Raw genomic sequence first — 21,784 nt, 5'->3', positions numbered from 1 at the left:
GGAACACTTTGTTCTGAACCAATTAGCACTAGACCCATGGGGAGTTCCCTACAGGCTTGTCCGGGAAAAAATCCGTTCTCCGATGGAGCTCTCAACCGTCAGGCATGGGGACGGGATGACGGGGTCTTGGCAGGAAACTGCTGAGGTCCTTCTCCACTCCCTGCTGCCTGATGATACTGCGGATGAGACAGACGAACAACGGCAGCTGCGGGAGAACAACAACAACAATGCATATGAAAATGATACGGCAGTCTACCCATCTTCTGAAGAAGAGGTAGCTGCCCATATAAACTCCCTGAAGAGAGGAAAAGCTCCTGGGCCAGACGGCATTGTGGCGGAGGTGGTGCAATTCCTGGCCCCCCAGATAGTCGCCCCTCTATCTCATTTGTATAACGAATGCCTCAGGCAGAAAAAGTTCCCCCGAATATGGAAGAGGGCAAATGTGGTAATTATAAAGAAAGGAGCTGACAAAGACCCAGCAGAAACTAAATCTTACAGACTGGCTGCACACCGAGTGCTGTGCGGAATGAGCAACAGGCAGTTTGGCTTCAGGCCTGGACGATCGGCATCTGATGCAATCGCCCTGGCGGCCGAGGTCTGCGGCTCTACCCCGTACAAGTACGTTGTTGGCATTATGGTGGACATAAGTGGCGCCTTCGACAACCTGTGGTGGCCTTCGCTCTTCTCCTGCTTACGGGAGAAGGAGTGTCCAGGGCCGCTATATGGGTGTCTGAGGAGTTATTGCGAAGATCGGGAGGTCTGGCTATCATCTACTAGCACAAGAGTAAGGAAAACTATCACTAAAGGATGTCCCCAGGGTTCCGTACTGGGTCCGCTGTTCTGGGACATCCACATGGAACCCTTACTAGACACATTACAGCAAAGTGATGAAGTGCTGGAGGTGATAGCCTACACAGATGACCTCCTCCTACTGGTCGGCTGCCGTAGCCGAGAAGACATAGAGCCTAAGATTGACAGAACAATAAATACACTACAACTGTGGTGCCGTAAGACGAAAATGAAAATTTCACCGGCTAAGTCTACATACCTTCCTCTAAAGGGACAATTAGCTCGTAACCCAACTGTTAAGATAGATGGATCACCAGTCCTCCGGCGACGTGAGACTCGCTACCTTGGTATCATCATTGATGAAAGGTGGACTTTCGGTAGACACATCGAAACTGTAACTCAAAGAGCCCTACAAGTACTCAACAACCTCATCTCCATTGGGCACAAGCGGTTTCATCTTTCACCACATCTCATCAAACCCTATCACAACAGTATACTCACATCTATAGTGGGTTACGGCTCCGGAGTCTGGGCACACAGGCTCACAAGGGTGGTGCCCGCCATGACAGTGAGCAGAGTGCAGAGAAACATGATTTTGAGATCAGTGGGGGCATACAGGACTACACCGGGAGGAGCCCTATTAGTTATAATGGGGCTTTGCCCCTTGGATATCAAAATTCGGGAGCAGGCCGCTTGGTACTGGGCTAAGAATAGGAATTTGGAAAAAACAGAGGAAATTCTGGGCAGCAGGACCGAAAATAAAGTAGAGATTAGGCAAAAAGGGGAGCTGCTATGGCAACATTCGTGGGAAAATGAAGAAACAGGGCATCGAACCTTTGAGCTCCTACCAGATGTCAGGGAAAGGATGGGAATGTCACATTTCGATCCATCCCGAGGACTTATCCACTTCCTCACTGGACATGGACCGTACTCGACATACCTATGTCGATTTGGTAAAAAGGCGACACCTGCGTGTGACTGTGGTGTTCCGGAGGGTACTCCTGACCATGTAGTTTACCAGTTCCCCCTTTTCAATGATGTGGCCTCAGTACTGCGGAACCAACTACCACACAATGACACATATAGACTAATCAGACATCGCGACACTTTCCATACCATCAATAAACTGGCTAACGCGGTATCTCAGAAAGTCTTAAAGGACTATTTGAAAGAACTATACTAGCACAAGTAGGAGACAAACCAGGACACAGATAGAGTTCGATACCTTACTCCCAAACCGCCTGGGCGCGGAAAGGCCGACTTCCTCAGTCTGAATCCGCTGCGCCACAGGATTTTGGGGAGTGGGGTGCAGCCTAACTGAACTAGAAATCGCACCAGACTTGAAATTAGGATAAGTTAGTTGTAGGACTTAGTTTTTAGACATTATTATTACCATCTTGGCCTGAACAGTGCCAGGGACACGCTCATTGGGGTTAGCTCAATGAGCAAGGCTCTATAGTAGATTTATACTAATTCAGCTGACACAACTGTAACGCTGCAGGATTTAGTAACTAGTCTTAAGATTACATGATTGTAGTAGACTAACATTAACGTTGCCAATTGCTTACTCCTAATTGCTTACGTACTAACTAGTTACTAAATAGGACTTAGAATTAGCTGCTAACTATCTTTGTATAACTAACTTGGCCCACTAATCACTTAAGGCAGTGGGCTAGATGTATAATTACATTCTTTTTATTGGAAATGAAGATTTTTCTTTTTTTAAAAAAAAAAACAGAGTCCCGACCAGAGATGGAAGGGACGCTTTTATTAGATCAAAACCAATCGGATTGGCTCGTCCGGTCCGTTTGCCTTGGTGACTCTGAATAATTTTGGGCTGATCACATGGTCCTCGTACCGGCGACGCATCTTTCAAATGTCTGCCTTATCAACTGTCGATGGTAGGTTCTGCGCCTACCATGGTTGTAACGGATAAGGGGGAATCAGGGTTCGATTCCGGAGAGGGAGCCTGAGAAACGGCTACCACATCCAAGGAAGGCAGCAGGCGCGCAAATTACCCACTCCCGGCACGGGGAGGTAGTGACGAAAAATAACGATACGGGACTAATCCGAGGCCCCGTAATCGGAATGAGTACACTTTAAATCCTTTAACGAGTATCTATTGGAGGGTAACGTTGCAAAGCTGAAACTTAAAGGAATTGACAGAAGGGCACCACCAGGAGTGGAGCCTGCGGCTTAATTTGACTCAAAACGGGAAACCTCTCCAGGCCCGGACACCGGAAGGATTGACAGATTGATAGCTCTTTCTTGATTTGGTGGGTGGTGGTGCATGGCCGTTCTTAGTTGGTCGAGCGATTTGTCTGGTTAATTCCGATAACGAACGAGACTCTAGCCTGCTAACTAGTCGCGTGACATCCTTCGTGCTGTCAGCGATTACTTTTCTTCTTAGAGGGACTGGCGGCTTCCAGCCGCACGAGATTGAGCAATAACAGGTCTGTGATGCCCTTATATGTTCTGGGCGCTGCACTGAAGGAATCAGCGTGTCTTCTTAGGCCGAAAGGTCGGGGTAACCCGCTGAACCTCCTTCGTGCTAGGGATTGGGGCTTGCAATTTTTCCCCATGAATGAGGAATTCCTAGTAAGCGCGAGTTATAAGCTCTCGTTGATTACGTCCCTGCCCTTTGTACACACCGCCCATCGCTACTACCGATTGAATGATTTAGTGAGGTCTTCGGACTGGTACGTGGCATCGACCCTGTCGTTGCCGATGCTACCGGAAAGATGCCCAAATTTGATCAATTAGCGGAAGTAAAAGTCGTAACAAGGTTTCCGTAGGTGAACCTGCGGAAGGATCATTACCGACTAGACTGCATGTCTTTCGATGAGCGTGTCGTGTCGCGCAACACGCTACCTGTACGGCAGTAGCCGTGTCCCGCGTGCGGAACCACGCGTGCCTCTCAAAACTAGCGCAAATGTTGTTGTTGTTGTGTGGTACGGGCGCTGAAGCTCTGGAGCGGCTAGGCTGCGGCACCTGGCGCCTGGCGCCGGTTTTGAATGACTTTCGCCCGTGTGCCTCTCCGCTCCGGTGTGGAGCCGTACGACGCCCATCGGCCGTCAGGCCGTTGGACACAAACTAATGGAACAGGGGCCGTCAAACGCCTCAGTCCCGCCTCTGCAACTGTCTTGGAAGAGATGGTGGAAAACTGAAAAGATAAAGATCACCCAGGACGGTGGATCACTCGGCTCGTGGGTCGATGAAGAACGCAGCAAATTGCGCGTCGACATGTGAACTGCAGGACACATGAACATCGACGTTTCGAACGCACATTGCGGTCTATGGATTCCGTTCCCAGGCCACGTCTTGCTGAGGGTCGGCTACGTATACTGAAGTGCGCGGCGTTTGTCCCGCTTCGGACGCCTGGGAGTGTCGTGGTCGCATGTGTGGTCGGCCGCGTCTCCTTAAACGTTCGATGCGCGCCCGTCGCCTGGCGGTTCGCGTAACGGTGCTTTCTCGGTAACGTGCACAGCCGGCTGGCAGTGTGGCGTGCGACACCTCGTACAACGACCTCAGAGCAGGCGAGACTACCTGCTGAATTTAAGCATATTACTAAGCGGAGGAAAAGAAACTAACAAGGATTCCCCCAGTAGCGGCGAGTGAACAGGGAAGAGTCCAGCACCGAACCCCGCAGGCTGCCGGCTGTCGTGGCATGCGGTGTTCGGGATGGTCCACTACTCTGACGCCTCGCGCCGAGCCCAAGTCCAACTTGAATGAGGCCACGGCCCGTAGCGGCCGGTGCGACCGACAGCGGGACCTCTCCTTCGAGTCGGGTTGCTTGAGAGTGCAGCTCCAAGTGGGTGGTAAACTCCATCTGATACTAAATTTGACCCCGAGAGTTCAAAAGTACGTGAAACCGTTCTGGGGTAAACGTGAGAAGTCCGAAAGGTCAAACGGGTGAGAATCACGCCCATCCGGCCACTGGCCCCCACCCTCGGCAGATGGGGCCGGCCGCCCGCGCGGAGCAATCCGCAGCAGGGTCATGTCCGGTTGCCTTTCCCTATGGCCCGGGTGCGCAGCCTGTCCTTCCGCGGGCCTCGGTTCGCGTCTGTTGGGCAGAGCCCCGGTGTCCTGTCTGGCTGCTGGAGGAGTCCATTCGCCCCTTTGGGCGCTCGGGCTCCCAGCAAGCGCACGCGGTTCTTCCCGGATGACGGACCTACCTGGCCTGGCCACGGACCCGCGCCGCTGTTGGCTCGGGATGCTCTCAGGCGGAATAGTCGTTCCTGTCAGCTTTGGACAATTTCACGACCCGTCTTGAAACACCGACCAAGGAGTCTAACATGTGCGCGAGTCAGTGGGCTGTACGAAACCTAAAGGTGTAATGAAAGTGAAGGTCTCGCCTTGCGCGGTCACAGGGAGGATGGGGCTTCCCCGCCATTCACGGGGCGGCGGCCTCCGCACTGCCGGGGCGTCTCGTCCTCATTGCGAGGTGAGGCGCACCTAGAGCGTACGCGTTGGTACCTGAAAGATGGTGAACTATGCCTGGCCAGGACGTAGTCAGGGGAAACCCTGATGGAGGTCCGTAGCGATTCTGACGTGCAAATCGATCGTCGGAGCTGGGTACAGGGGCGAAAGACTAATCGAACCATCTAGTAGCTGGTTCCCTCCGAAGTTTCCCTCAGGATAGCTGGTGCTCGTACGAGTCTCATCCGGTAAAGCGAATGATTAGAGGCCTTGGGGCCGAAACGACCTCAACCTATTCTCAAACTTTAAATGGGTGAGATCTCCGGCTTGCTTGATATGCTGAAGCCGCGAGCAAACGACTCGGATCGGAGTGCCAAGTGGGCCACTTTTGGTAAGCAGAACTGGCGCTGTGGGATGAACCAAACGCCGAGTTAAGGCGCCCGAATCGACGCTCATGGGAAACCATGAAAGGCGTTGGTTGCTTAAGACAGCAGGACGGTGGCCATGGAAGTCGCAATCCGCTAAGGAGTGTGTAACAACTCACCTGCCGAAGCAACTAGCCCTGAAAATGGATGGCGCTGAAGCGTCGTGTCCATACTCGGCCGTCAGTCTGGCAGTAATGGCCGGTCCTCGCGGCCGTCCGCGAAGCCCTGACGAGTAGGAGGGTCGCGGCGGTGGGCGCAGAAGGGTCTGGGCGTGAGCCTGCCTGGAGCCGCCGTCGGTGCAGATCTTGGTGGTAGTAGCAAATACTCCAGCGAGGCCCTGGAGGGCTGATGCAGAGAAAGGTTTCGTGTGAATCCGGTTCCTATTCCGGAACCCGGCAGCGGAACCGATACAAGTCGGGCCCCTCTTTTAGAGATGCTCATCGGGGTAACCCAAAAGGACCCGGAGACGCCGTTGGGAGATCGGGGAAGAGTTTTCTTTTCTGCATGAGCGTTCGAGTTCCCTGGAATCCTCTAGCACGGAGATAGGGTTTGGAACGTGAAGAGCACCGCAGTTGCGGCGGTGTCCCGATCTTCCCCTCGGACCTTGAAAATCTGGGAGATGGCCACGTGGAGGTGTCGCGCCGCTTCGTACCCATATCCGCAGCAGGTCTCCAAGGTGAAGAGCCTCTAGTCGATAGAATAATGTAGGTAAGGGAAGTCGGTAAATTGGATCCGTAACTTCGGGATAAGGATTGGCTCTGAGGATCGGGGCGTGTCGGGCTTGGTCGGGAAGTGGGTCAGCGCTAACGTGCCGGGCCTGGGTGAGGTGAGTGCCGTAGGGGTGCCGGTAAGCGCGGGCGTTTTGCGCGGGCGTGGTCTGCTCTCGCCGTTGGTTGGCCTCGTGTTGGCTGGCGGAGCAGGATGCGCGCGTCTAAGCGGCGTTAGCGCCCGGTGCTTCAACCTGCGTGCAGGATCCGAGCTCGGTCCCGTGCCTTGGCCTCCCACGGATCTTCCTTGCTGCGAGGCCGCGTCCGCCTTAGCATGATTTCTGCCCAGTGCTCTGAATGTCAACATGAAGAAATTCAAGCAAGCGCGGGTAAACGGCGGGAGTAACTATGACTCTCTTATTAAGTTGATCAAGTGGCGGTGGCGCGGCTGCATCTGAACTCGGCTTCTCGAAGCGGGGTTTTGCTGTAGTCTAGCTGCTACCGCGAGGTCCCTTCCTTGGGTTGTAGTTACAGGGAGTGTGATGTGCAACACATGGGCCTAGCCCTCTTAGCCTCTCCACTTCTGCGGTCTTCTCTCCTTCACGTGGGCCCGCTGATTTTGCAGTGCAGAAGACTGCACCAGGGGCCTGGGGGGGTTACCAGCCCCCCTCGCATTGTCCCTTTTAGTTGGGGGCAGCATAAATGAGAATACAAGTGGTGGTCCTTCCGCTGAAGGAGCCACCCCAGCTTCCCCAGCATCTATCCGGCCAACCGGCCGTGCCGCAGATACGGTTACTTGTGTAGCTTTTTACGCCTACAGTGAGTGCCACCGCAGCTTCACCACCAAAAACGGTCTCGGGCTCCATCGCCGCCACCAACATCCTGCGGCCGCCAACGCGGAGATCATCACGGAGAGGCATCGCGCGAGGTGGACGGAAGAAGAGGTCCTATCGCTCGCCAAAGCGGAGGCCGAACTGTTCCTTGAGAGGGACGCACGGTTCTTCTTCGTCAATCAAGAGCTGACGAGGATGTTCCCCGACCGAACGCTCGAGGCGATCAAGTGCCAGAGGCGGAAGGCTGCCCTCAAGCAGCTCGTCTGCGAGTTTATGGAGGCGCTTGAAATCGGGGGGGGGGGGGGGGGAGGGGAAGAGCCGGCGTCCCGCCGGGGAGCGGCGAGGCCGCTGACAGACGCGGGCGATAGCGCTGCGCCACCCGATGACGCAGCTGAAGACTTCGCGGCCGATACCATCGAGCCGCCTCTGGAGGGGCCGACCGACGCCGCCGTCTGGGAGCATCTAGCGGGGCTACCCGCTTCCGCTCAGCGCTTCTCTGCGCTAGACCGAATCATCAGTCTGGGCCGGGAGCACTGCCCGAAGTCATCCTGGGCATGCTTCCAGACGCCCTTGCGTCGGTCGAGTCCAGAGAGGAGAGGTCAGCCGCGAGGACACAGAGGCCGCGCCAACCACCTAAGCGGCCTCCTGCTGCTCCGCCGCAGCAGAGGCGCAAACGGCGCCGATGGGAGTACGCCAAGACGCAGAGTGCCTTCCGGTGGTCGCGCGCGCGCTGCGTGCGTGTCCTTCTGGATGGCACCCTGCTGCAGCCGCCGCCTGACATCCCCGGTCTGCTGGACTTCTGGGCGGACCTCTTCACTAAGAAGCCCATCTCCACCGCGGGCTTCATACGTGACCGCCTCCTGCCGCATTCGGAGCCTGTTGCTCCTGAGCGCCTGTGGGGGCCGGTCACACATGAGGTGGTCGCCGCCGCCTTGCCACCCAGGGGTTCAGCAGCCGGCCCAGACGGCCTTACTCCCGTCGAGTTGCGGCGCCTGCCGCACGAAGTCCTCGTGAAGTTGATGAACCTCTTCATTCTGGCCCGTGCCCTTCCAGAGCGTCTGCTTCGCGCGCGCACGTCCCTCCTCCCCAAAACGGCTGCACCAACATCGCCTGCTGACTTTCGCCCCATCACGGTCTGCTCGGTGCTGGCGCGGACCTTCCATAAGGTTCTTGCGTCACGCCTGATGCATGCATGTGCTGTGGACGAACGTCAGCGGGCATTCATCCCTCGGGATGGGATGTTGGAGAATACCTTCATCCTGGACACTGCTCTCACCGACGCAGTCCGCTCCTGCTGCTCTGTCTTTGTGGCGTCGATCGACGTTTCTAAAGCATTCGATTCGGTAGATCATGCAGCCCTTCGCCCAGTGCTGAGGGCTCATGGCCTGCCGGATAGCTTCATTGAATACGTCGACCGGTGCTACGAGGGCAGCGCGACAGTGACAGCTGGCGGCGCCGGCGTGGGCGTGTCTGTGCAGCCGTTACAGGGCGTCCGTCAGGGCGATCCCCTCTCCCCCCTCCTTTTCAATTTTGCGGTGGACCATGTTTTAGGACAACTGCCCTCCCACATCGGAGCTCGCATACTCGGTCGCAGAATCAACGCTGTGGCCTTTGCTGATGACATCCTGCTTTTCGCATCGACCGCGAGGGGCTTGCAGTCCCTCATCGACACAGCCATCGCAGCCCTCGTACATCTGGGGCTGCAGGTCAACGCCCGGAAGTGTTTCACCCTCGCCTTGGTTGCGTCAGGACGCGAAAAGAAGGTGAAGGTGGACGGAGACATCACCTTCAGGGCAGGCAACACCACCATGCCTGCCCTGCGCATGAGTGAGACCTTCGGTACCTGGGGCTGCAACTCTCCACCGCCGGTCGCTGCATTTTCAACCCCCGACGCCATCTGGGGGAGCAACTGGATGTCATCACGCGAGGTCCGTTCAAGCCGCAACAGCGCCTCTATGCTCTCACGAATGTACTTCTTCCTGGCCTGTACCATGGGCTGGCACTTAGCCGCACCGGCTTGGGTGCGCTAAAGTCAGCCGATATTACCATCAGGGCCGCCGTCAGGAGATGGTTCCGCCTCCCGGCGGACACTCCCCTGGGCTACTTCCACGCTCCTGTTGCCCAGGGGGGCCTCGGCATTCCATCGTGCCGTTGGATGGGGCCAAACCTTCGTCGGTCCCGTCTCCTGGCGTTGAAGAAGATTGGGCCAGCCTTCGAAAGTGCAGGCCTGGATGAGATGCAGCGTGAGATCGAGGTGCTGGAGCGGCATCTTATTTGGGAGGGCCACCTCCTCAAATCGTCAACGCAGGTTGGAGAAATGTTGGCAGCACGCCTACACGTTGCCATCGACGGCGCAGCGCTGTCATCTTCCACCGCCGTCAAAGGGCAACATCAGTGGGTCGCCGACACCAGTCATCTTCTATCTGGGCGTAATTACATCGATGCTCTCCGCGCCCGCATCAACGCCTTCCCGACGAGGGCAAGGCGTTGCCGGGGGGGGGGGGGGGGGAGCAGACACCAGATGCCGCGCGGGCTGCCAAGCCGTTGAGACCGCCAACCACGTATTACATGCTTGCTTCAGAACGCACGGGTCCCGAGTGAAGCGTCATGACGCAATTGTGCGCTATGTCGCTCGTGGACTCGCGCAGAGGGGCTTCAATGTCTCTGTGGAGCCCCACCTCCGTACACCTGAGGGGATACGCAAGCCTGACGTGGTGGCGGTCAAAGACGGCACCGCCCGCGTGATTGACATCCAGGTAGTCGGAGACCATCTCCGGCTCGACTGGTGTCACTCCCAGAAGCCGGCCTACTACGACACGCCATCCATCCGGCGTGCCATCTCCAATCTGCACCGTGACTGTGTCCACCGCGACATTGAACTAGAGGGGCGTATGGTCTCCAGCGTCGGCGAAGGATCTCTGCGCCTTAGGATTTCGACCCCGAGAACTGGCGGTACTCAGCACGAGAGTACAGCAGAGCTGCTGCACAAGTTACCGTGTCTACGAGCGAATGACGACCGCAAGGCCGATGCCATGAGCCGGCGTCGGATAGACTGCTGGATATTATCTTCTGCCTTGACTCCTGGGGCCTATCCACAGGAGGAATAACCGTCTTTGTTCTTTGTTTCTTTCTCTCTTTATCTTTCTATTTGTGTTTTCTTCCTTTTTCCAAATACATTATATTGTTGTTGCTATTAATCGCCCTCTAAGTCCCCACCTCGGTGGCGGACATTGGCGTGCTAAATGTGATCTAATGTACACATATACTGTATTTTGTGTTATTCCTATGGAATAAAGACGGCTTGTCATAGCCAAATGCCTCGTCATCTAATTAGTGACGCGCATGAATGGATTAACGAGATTCCCGCTGTCCCTAGCAGTGGACGCACGCGCGCGTTGTCGGCTCCCGCGTCTTCGTCGGCTTCACCGGGAAAGAGTGCTGCGATCGTATTGAGATTTGGCATAGTGCGTCTGTGAGTGTTCGTACCTAAGGTGTGTGAATTTGAATGTCATACGCGTAGTAGTTAAATAGTTACAGCAAGTTTAGTGAAAATGGTTTTTGCCGCGTCTGCAAACAGTCCCTGCCTGTGCTTGGCGCTACGCCTGTAGCGCTGACCACGCGATTGCGGTACCACATACTCTTCGTTTAACTAGACAATTCTACAGCGATCGAGGAGAAATTTTTCTCACAGCACGCGCCTATACACTGTACGCCTTCTGTGTAAATTTTATTGTAATACGGCCAGTCGTTTTTGTGCGTCGGCAGTTTTTGTGAATAGCGCATTTCCATCTGTAACGCGCAAATCGTGTAGGTGTTCACACAATGCTTTAATACGTAAAATACCTTCGTTGCGCCACAAAAGTTAATCGGCGCTGCAATTCATTGCCAAAAGTGGTACAGTGAAGTTTTACTCTATTTGCTCAAATAGTAACGGAGTAAAAAAAAAATATTACGATCATGGTATGTACTTCCGTGGCATAGATAAAGGGATTGCGTACTGATGTATTAAACAAGTGCTCAACGTCAATCGAACTACACTACTGGACGCTGGAGTTGTTGCTGAGAAACTGTGGAAGAGACCGTCACAGTAAGTAAGCGGCATTGCTAATTTTCTGTTAATTTTGTGCCTGTCAGTGCGTATCCTGCTCAGTGGGCTTAGGATTCACTCCACTGACAAACTTACTTCGGTACAATCAATTTCAATCTACAAATTGGAAGAGCAGACCTTGTCCTCTCAGAACATGTTTGTAGTTTGGTTGTGTGGCGCACATTTGAATAAATATAATTGCCAATGCAACGTCGTGCGTTCGCACTCGCACGTTTTCGGTAGAATCACTTGCGCGGTGAAAACAGAAGATTTGCAGCCCCCACTCTGTTCGGAGTATCCTGTAGAGCATAGTGTCTCGTAGTGTGGTCCTTCGCCTTCCCTAGTATGCTCTCTGCTCTAGTTTGTAATGCATAATTTCATAAATAAAACCGTTGACGTGAAGTGGTGCGTCTGCTGCCGTGCGGTTCTATAGAAACTGCCGCGCGGTGGCAAATCGGGCGCCATGCAGTCCTCTCCTCAGTTGAAAATTGCTAATCTGTAGTGTATAGGTTCCTTTAGTATATTATATTATATTTCTGAATATGGTTCTATTTGTTGTGTGATGAATAATTCAGGAAATAAAACTGCCAATGGAAAATCGTGCATGCGCCGATGCGCCGTTCCCTAGAATTCTCATGCGGCGACAAAACCGGCACTCTGCAGCTCCCAGATAAGATAGAAAATTCTTAATGGAATAGTATCTTGTAGTGTACTCTATGCTCTTTCCGAAAGTGCTTTCAATGTTCCGGTGTGATGGATACTTTAAGAAAATAAACTGTCATTGTAAAGTCGTGGAAGTGCCGACGCCCGGCTCTGCAGAATTTCCAGCGTGGTGACAAATTCGTCGGTCTGTAACCCTCACTGTATTTAGCAAACGTCTTTAATGTATAAGGTCCTTTAGTTTCTTCTCTCCATTTTCTGAATATGCTTGTAGTTTTGCTGTTTGACGGATAACCTAAGAAATAAAACTGTGGAAGTAAGATAGTGTGCGCGCCTACGCGCTGTTCCCTAGGAACTCTCACGCTACGACAAAACTGGCGTTCCGCAGCCCCCATATTAGTTAGGAAAATCCCGTAGAGAATAGTTTCTTGTAGTGTACTCTATGCTCTTTCCGAATATGCTTCCAATTTTCTTGTGCGATCAATATTTTTAGAAATATACCGGTCAATATAAAGGCGCGTATGTGCCGACGCCCCGCTCTGTGACAAAACCGGCGTTTTGTAGCCCCCATACTAGTTAGGAAAATTCCGTACACAATAGTTTCTTGTAGGGTACTCTATGTTTATCCCGAATATGCTTCCAATTTTGTTGTGTGATGAATAGTTTTAGAAATATAATGGTCAATGTAAAGTCGAGTATGTGCCGACGCCCCGCTCTGTAGGAAATCTTGCGCGTTGACAAAACCGTTGGCTTGCAGCCCTAACCTTACCTAGCAAAAATCCTTTAGTGTGTAGGTTCCCTAGTGTGCTCCATTCTCCCACTGAATATGCTTTTAGTTTTGTCGTGAGATGTATAATTTAAGAAACATAACGGTCAATGTAAAGTTGTGCGTGCCCTGACGCGCCGTCCCTAAAATCTCTCACGCTGTAACAAATCCGGTGCCCTGCAGCCCCCACATTAGTCAGGTAAATTTCTGTAGTAAATAGTTCCTTGTAGTGTGTTTTATGCTCTTTTCGAATATGCTTTTAATGTAAGTCAGGCGTGTGCCAACGTGCGTTTCTGTAGAATCGTGCGTTTCTGTAGAAACTCCAGCGCGGTGACAAAGCCGTCGGTCTACCGCCCTCACCCTAGTTACGTAAACTCTATGGTGTGTAGGTTCCTGTAGTGTGGGTTATCCGCCTTACAGACATGTTTTTAGCTTAGATGTGGTGTGCATAGCCTAAGTGATATAGCTGTTAAAGTTGTATAGTGCGTGAGCCACGCGTCCTTCTCTGGAGACTCCCACACGGCTACAAAGTGCGCGTCTGCGGTCCCAACCTTAGTTGGAAAATTCTGTAGCAATAGGGTTTTGTTGTTCAACTCATGCGCTTTCGAAACATGTTTGTAGCTCAGCTGTAGGATAAGTAGTCTAAGAAATAAAATTATTATTGTAACGTCGTACGTGCGCCCACGCGCCGTTCGGTATAAACTCCCGCACGCTCCATTCTAGTAGCGGTCCCCAACTTAGTTGGAAAATTCTGTAGCAATAGGGTTTTTGTTGTTCAAATCATGCGCTTTAGAAACATGTTTGTAGCTCAGCTGTAGGATAAATAGTCTAAGAAATAAAACTGTTATTGTAACGTCGTACGTGTGCCCACGCGCTGTTCGGTATAAACTCCCGCACGCTCCATACTAGAAGCGACGCCCTCCGCTGCCCAGCTCAAACCGATAGAAATACTCGAAGGCTGTCTGCAACAGCGAAAGCGGTCACGTGCCACAGGGGATCAGGGCGCGAAGGCTCGTCGCCAGCGGGCCAGTGCATACCTGCTCCAAGGCCGCGCGCCAAGGCTCGTCCCCAGCGCGGCAGCTGCTCGTCACGCAGCGCACGGAAGCCGATGCTAACGCACCGACCTCCCTTGGCGTCAGAAAGGCGACCAGCCCCAAGATTGGGCAAAATAAGGACGCAGATCCAGAAAATAGTGTTAGGAAAAGCACACAGGTTACAGCCATGACAACCGAAATTGCCGAGAAGTCAAAGACAGGTCATCTGCAAACAATGGTAGAAATGAGGGAAGAGCTAGAAGCATATATGTTCAATGAAAACAACGGGATAAACAATGTTCAGAAGAAATTCTTGCTAGGGAAAATGGCTGCCTATGAACAGATATTAAGGAAATACGAGATGGAAATAGCGCAGCTGAAAACAGAGCTGAAATGCCTGAAGGAATCTCCCCCAGCAACAGAACAACCACCTGTGAGCTATGCCACTGCAGTCAGCGCAAGCAAAGCCAAAACTGATATAGGACCTACGCCAAACCAGACCCCAAAAGTCCTTGTTTTCAGACCATCAGATGGAAAACAGCCAGAGAAAGAGCTTCAAGACACCATAGAAGACATTGTAAAAGGAACACTGAAGGACGTCAAGATTACGAAATGTAGGACTCTGAAGGATAGTGGTGTCATCTTAGAGGTGCCAAATGACGCTGAAGAAGAGAAAATACAGAAATGTAGGGAAATAGGCGATTCAGGGATCACAGTAACTGACCCCAGGAAGAAAAACCCAAGGGTGATCCTGTTTGATGTCCCAAGGCAAATCAGCGAAGAAGAACTGGTAATGGAGCTGTACACGAGGAATCTTTCTTCAATAGGTGGCACAAAGAATGTAGCTGAGACAGGAATAAGAGCACTATTTAAAACAGGTCCAAGGAACACAGATACTGTAAACATCATTCTGGAAATGGAAGCAAAGTATTGGCATCATCTGATGGCGCAAGGTAGAGCATACATAAACTGTACCTCTCACAGGCTGCAGAAATTCAGTAAAGCGACCAGGTGCTACAAATGCCATGGCTTTGGGCATACAACACAAACTTGCAGAAGTGCTGAAACAATCTGTGGGCACTGCGCAGCACCAGGACATAGCATTAAGGAACGCTGTAGCAGGAACAAGGCACCACAATGTGCAAACTGTAAGCACTGAAGAAGCCGCTTGACCGCTCAGTAATGGACAAAAACTGCCCCGAATATGTCAGATTCATGGCGAAAGAAGAACAAAGAACTGAATATGGCCAGTAACACTTCTACGCCACAGTCCCTAGGTCGACAGGTAGATAAGGTGAACACAAAGTCCAGCACCCTCAAGTTTCTCCAAATAAATGGGCAGAGATCCAAAGTAGTACCTAGTCAGGCATCACTTAAGATGGAAGAGGGAAACCTTGATATTATTCTTATCCAAGAGCCCTATGTTACAGAAAATAACATTAAAGGATATCCTCCAGATTTCCGCCTCGTATACAGCAGAAACCATGGAGTACCAAAAGCAGCCATAGGAATAAGAAACACAAACTTGACCATTCTGCAGATAACCTCCCTTTGTGATGCTCATACCGCTGTAGCTGCAGTAACAGGTGACTTCGGAGAAGTATACTTAGTAAGCCTGTACTGCCAGTTCCACACGCCAATTGATGAATATCTACATCGACTGGATACCATCATCCACGAAATCCAAGGAAAAGCTGTGATAATAGCAATGGATGCGAATGCCATGTCACCACTATGGCATAGCCTGGACACAGATGAAGCAGGAAGAAAACTAGAGGATCTCATCTTCCAACATGGCTTAACTGTATTAAATCGAGATTCACCACTAACAACTTTCAGTGGACCTGCTGGGGAAAATAACATCGACGTAACAATTTGCTCAGCAAACATATCAAGGATGGTCTCTAGATGGACGATTCAAGAGGAATGGACCTCAAGTGACCACAGGGCCATCACGTTTGAGATCTCAAAACAACAAAGGGAGAGGGTCACAGAAGAGCTACTGAGATACAACACCACCTTTGCAAAATGGCAAGTTTTTGACCGCCAGCTGACCACCAGAATGGAAAATTGGCCAAATGCAGCAGGAACAACTGCAAATGATAAAGTAGAGCAATACAAGAGTGCTGCAGGAAGGCCATGAGAAGAAGAACACGGCTGAAAAATGCTGTACCCTGGTGGAATGAAACTCTGACAAAAATGTGGCAGGACACAATTGCAGCTCGACACCGGCTCCAGAATGCACGCCGTGCAAATCATGAGACAGAAATACTGGCAGCAAAGGCAAAATACAGAAGCACCAAGAATACATATAACAAGGAAATTGCGAGAGCAAAGACAGATACTTGGAAAAAATGGGCAAAAGACTGCAATGGCAGTGACCCTTGGAATCTGACTGACAGAATCCTTCGCCCTAAATATGGCACCGAAACTGTCCTCAGCAATGTAAAAGTGGCCAGACGAGGCCCTACCATGACCTGGCAGGAAACAGTGAAAGAACTGTTGAATAACTTACTACCGGATGATGACCCAGAGAAGGACACAACACAGCAATCAGCTGTGAAGGAGCAAAATATAGCGTACCACAACGAAGAAAATGAGCCAGACTTCTCAGTACAAGAGATAGAGGCTGCAGTGAAGGCATGCAGACCACACAAAGCCACAGGACCAGATGGCATAGATGATGTAATGATAAAGCGTGTGTGGGAACACAATCCTGCACTCCTCATTGACACCTATAACAGCTTCCTTAGAGAGTCCACCTTCCCCAACAATTGGAAAACCGGAAACGTCTGCATATTACTTAAGTCTATCACAAAGCCAAGGGATGAGGTGAAATCATATCGACCTATCTACCTGCTCCCTATCCTTGGCAAAGTATTGGAAAGGCTAATAGTGACCAGACTGGATAAAACATATGAAGAGTCAGGACTGAAGGCAACAAACCAATTTGGTTTCAGAAAGGGTGCATCCACAGAAATGGCAATCAGGCGGGTTGTCTCCAGTGTAAACTGTGACGAAAAATATGTTGCTGTCATTTTTGTGGACATAGCAGGCACCTTCGACAATCTGTGGTGGCCAAGTGTAATGAGGCGACTCAGAGCGATGAGTTGTCCCCAAAACATGTACCACCTAGTAGAAAACTACTTTAAGAACAGGAAGGCCACTGTCTACAGCAACTCTGGGTCAGTTACGAAAAACATCTCAAAGGGCTGCCCACAAGGTTCTCTCTGTGGCCCCTTTCTCTGGAACCTGGTATTTGACGAAGTGGTACAACGGACAGATGGTGAGCAGTGGGATAAAGTGGCCTACGCAGATGATCTAGCCATCATCATAAAAGGGAAGAGTAGGTCGCAGCTCGAAGAGAGAGGTAGGAGAGCACTACAAGCCATAAGGGAATGGACCACACAAAATAAACTAGGGATCTCCAAACAGAAAACGGTAGCAATAACCATCAAAGGTAAATTTGATAGAGAAAGACCATCCAGACTTGAACTTGATGGGGAAAGAGTTAGGTTTGTCCAGGAACATACTTACCTCGGCATCACACTTGATGAAAGGCTCCTGTTCACCCCCCATGTAAAAAATATCCAAAAGAAGCTATCTGCCGTTTCTGGCGCTCTCACAAGAGTAAGTAGGTCGGAGTGGGGGCTTCAAAAGAAAACCCTGCGACTAATATACGAGGCACTTTGTTTATCTGTCTGCATGTATGGTGCAGCAGCATGGGGAAACTGTACAAAACACAGGTACACTAGAAGAATACTAATGACGATACAAAGGCCATTTTGTTGCAGATGACGAGGGCCTGTCGAACGGTGTCGACAGAAGCACTACAGGCTCTCACAGGATGCATGCCTCTAGACCTGGAAGTGGTGAAAGCAGCCATGCTGTACCATGCTAGACATGGAACTGCTGGACCAGTGGCAGGTCTTGAGGTTCCTAGAGTTCCTGCAGGACGAAACTATAGATGTAAAATGTTAGAGGAAATTAGCTCTTTGTTACAGGACGAGTGGCAAGCCAGGTGGTGTCACTCAGACAATGGCAGAGAAACTTACAACTGGATACCAGAAGTTTCCTTGTGGCAGACAGAGTGGCATCGAGACACAACTCCACCCTACTCCATAACATGTCTGCTCACAAATCACGGCCTAAAGAAGAGACTACAAGAACTAGGCATAGAGAACAATGGGAACTGTGTATGTGGTGCAGAGGAAGATGCTAACCACATATTGTATGCCTGCACAATATATACAGAACCCCGAGAGAAGCTAACTGCAGCAGTGGATCACGAATCTCTCTTGAGGAAGGAATCACTGCTGCAGACACGGGAGAGCTACTCAGAATGGAGAGAAGTGGCGAGAATAGTTCATGATCTGGAGCAGTAAGTACATCAAGGTCCTTCCAATCATTATAATGGTAGCGACCACCATGATTAACGTCCATGGGGAAAGGAGGCACTAAATTGGTCGGCATTAGTGCCTTTTGTCCCCACGGACATGTACAAAAATAGGAACAGATGATGAAGCGTATGTTACCATGAGCACTCTACAGCCCCAATAATCCGCGCACTTTGGAGGGACCATGGCTGAGTGTGGAGGGGGGATGAGCAATCTCTTAGAGTCCTGAGGATGACTCTACATGGTCTCTGGGACACCAGTGGTGGTAGGGGTATGTTGTAGTGAGGTAAAAACAAACGCTCAGAAACTAGATGGCATACGATAATAGGCAACCAGTGATCAATGGCATGATGGCCTAGCCAACATGGAGGATCATAGCATGTCCCCCTAAACCTCCAGTAACAAAAAAACATCATGCCAAAACGGATGCTATACTGCTGGTGAAAGGGTCGCCACCAGCAGTGGCGGCTCCGCCTCCACGTGGTTCCCCGTGGGCACCCAGTTTTGAGGGTGGCCAAAGGCGCTTCTCCACATAGAGAGTCCGTTGCCCCACACTGGGGAAAATTTTTCCAAGTCGGTTTCCGAAGGCAGTGTTCTAGCCCCATAGTGGATCATGTGGTGGAGCAGAGGGGAGGATGAGCGAGAGCTCGGGCATCCCCAATGACACCCACCTTCTGGGGAGGGGAAACCCAAACCAGTGACCATGTACGATACTGTCCCTATCTACTCCCCGCCGCTCAGCCGAGCGCCCGCGTGCGTTTTCGGCTCTCGCGCAACTTCGCGTTTGGTAGAGAACAAGTTTCTCGATCTCTGCGAAAATCTGCATAGTGACTTCGCATGTGACCTACAAGTATTTGTGAAAATTTCCCGATTTTCCCCGTGTGGTTAATGAAATATCGGAAGTTTTGTGTCCGCGCTTTTGTCCGTGCCCGCCACAGTTACCAGCCTGTGCTGGCTCCCGCGTGCGCCTCGCCTGCGCGCCGCTAAGCTCGCGCGTCCGCTCCGACGTTTTCGCGCAGTATTTCGAACGTATCACAGACACAGCCGTGAAAATCGAGACACATCTGCGGGCATACAGATTACGTGCGGTGTATGAATCTCAAGCCCGTAGCCCAAACGGTCTGTAAGTTATGGCAAGTGGAACGTAACGCAGGGTGCTATCGGCGTGTGTGTAACGTAGTAGCCACTCCAACGTCGCTGTTATAGTGAAGAAGTGCATCGATCACGTCATTAAGATAGCTGTGAAGTGCTCCACCGTGTGTACCTTATAAATTTGGTTAATTTCCGATAGTGCTCTAAAATTCCTAAGGAAGTGCTTCATCGTTCTCCACGAAATACCTCCAGACGCCAGCTGGTTCCCGGTGATGCCGTGGAAGACACCGACACTGTAAGTGATGCTGTTAAATTTTTTTTTTTTTTTTCGCGCGAGGAACGACTTTCGCCTCGACTTATAAAATCCTTCTATAGTAAAAATTAGTTGAATAAAAGGGGGTAAAGTGAACTCGAAACATGGACGTGTATGCCTTCCACTGCAACGTAGAGCTATTAAATAATTTACGAAATTTGTAAACTACCAGACCAAATAGCGTTTGCTGTCACGCACGCCGTTTGAAGAGCGAGACGGTCGTGGTAGGGTGCATGTAGCATCACAGTACCTTAAGAACAAATGCTGTAGCGGGAAAAACGGACACATGACACGGACGTGTATGCTGTGTGCTTAAGAATTGTTCTGGTAACTGTAAACTAAAATATCAAATAGAGCTTGGGGGCACGCGCGAGGCGAGCGCTGACTGCTGGGCATTTTGGAACTGTGACACCCAGTAATCAATGAACGTTGGAAACTGGGATAAATGTAAAAGAAAGACAAGAGAGTTTAGTCTATCCCCCTTTCATGCAACGAGAGGGACGCAATTTTCATAGCCAGGTGGTAAATATCAAATAGAACTTGTACTGTGAGCCACCACGCCTCACAGAGTTCGGTCCGCACATCGGAAATCCGAGCCTCGCACTGACAAGGCACAGACGATCTGCAGAATACTAGCTGTCAAAGTGAGAGAGAGGACTATCCTTTCTCATATAAAGGGAAAAAACGATCCCCAGTGTCTTAGTAGTAAGAATCAAATAGCTTTAGTAATGTTGTAAATAGCGTCTCCCCTGGACTCGAAGGCAGCTTCGATGAAATGCAGAATCTGCGATGGAGAGAAAGTACTGAACATCACTAGGGTAGATATAGAAGTAGGATTATTACTGTATGAACCCGCCGTACGTGAATCTGTCTTTCTGGAGCAGTGACGGCGTGTGCGGGCGGCACTTTTTTTTTATTTTTTTATATTTTTTTTTTTATACTCTTCATTCCCGCTCCTGAAGGGATACGGGTGGGCCGCTGGAGAGCTTTCGCTCTATTGGGGCCAAAGGTTTGGGTGATTTACATTGCTTATATTCTTTATTTCAGGTATACTTAAAACTAACTTATGGACTAAATACAATAGATACAGTGTTACTTATTTTGGTTTAAGTTTTGGTCATACATTATTCATTCTTTAATCACTAACAGTTTGTAATGTTCTTATTTTGTGGTATTTGTTGCTTTTTCTGCGTTATATATTTTTACTGGCGTCAGTTTTTTTGGTATGGTTGTACCATTTCAAGTTCCAGTTTCAGTTTCCGTTTCCGTTTCCAGGGTGACAGCGGTGGAGGAGGTGCATTGTTGCTTGTTTCAATCATTATTATTATTATTGGGGCGGTTTTACGGTGGGGGACGGTCTGGATTTAGTGCTTGTAGGTGAGGGGGAGTGGGAGTGTCGGTGTTCGTTATGTGTAGCTGTCTAGTGTGTTCGTGTTGGTGTATTATCTCTGGAAAAGTGTGTAAAGTGTTGTTTAGAATTGTTCTGGGTGGGTAGGTGTATTTGTGTTTCGGTCTGTTTATGTGTCGGGGTCTGTGTGTGTATATTGTGTGTAGGTCGGGTCGGGAGGTGAGTGTGCTTTTGCCGTATCGGGCTCTGAGATTTGCAAGCCGTGTTTGGAGGGGAACTAATTTGGCCTCTTCGTAAGCTTCTTGTCTGGGGGTAGTGGGGGGGAGCCGGAGGATGCTGCGAATAATCCGTCTCTCTGCGCGGTAGATCCTTTCGGCTTGAGACTTTGAGAGGCAGGCGAGGGGGGCTGCTGCGTACTCGAAGAGTGGGCGGACGAATGTTTTGTAGGTGTGAATGGCAGTCTTGTCGCTACAGCCAGAGAATTTGCCTTGGACACGTCTGATAAGTGATTGTCGTTGTCGGACCTTGTTTAAGGTTTCTTTGATGTGGTTGCTCAGGTTAAGGTGTTTATCGAGCTGGACACCAAGGTATTTGGCTTGGGAGGATAGGGTGAGTGGGATGCCCCACAGCATGAGGGAGATGTGGTTAGGGTTTTGGACGGATTTGTTGTGGATGTTGCGGTGCTTAAAGAGGATGAGTTGGGTTTTGGTTGGGTTGGGTTTAATGCGCCATTGTCGCATCCAGAGTTCTAGTTTTGTCAGGAAGGTCGCTGTCTGGTTGTTGATAGAGTTAGTCGAGGGTCCAGAAGTCCAGTATGCTGTGTCGTCTGCGTAAAGTTGGAGTTGTTCTGTTGGTCTTGTCGGGGTAGGGACATCGGTGGTGTATAGGGAGTAGAGTAGGGGTGAGATAATCCC

At 50.8% G+C, this 21,784-nt stretch overlaps 1 non-coding gene across 1 annotated transcript; it reads left to right on the top strand.

Moving 5' to 3' along the window:
• The first annotated feature begins 3,968 nt into the window (after nt 1-3,968).
• On the top strand, nt 3,969-4,123 carry LOC126356795 (5.8S ribosomal RNA). Its single transcript, XR_007565828.1, has one exon. It is a non-coding gene; the product is annotated as a 5.8S ribosomal RNA (ribosomal RNA).
• The last annotated feature ends 17,661 nt before the right edge of the window (nt 4,124-21,784 follow it).

This window comes from Schistocerca gregaria, chromosome 3, assembly GCF_023897955.1.
Source record: "Schistocerca gregaria isolate iqSchGreg1 chromosome 3, iqSchGreg1.2, whole genome shotgun sequence".
NCBI classification, from domain to species: domain Eukaryota; kingdom Metazoa; phylum Arthropoda; class Insecta; order Orthoptera; family Acrididae; genus Schistocerca; species Schistocerca gregaria.
Note: the sequence above shows the minus strand (reverse complement) of the source record. Positions and strands in the feature narration are given on the sequence as shown.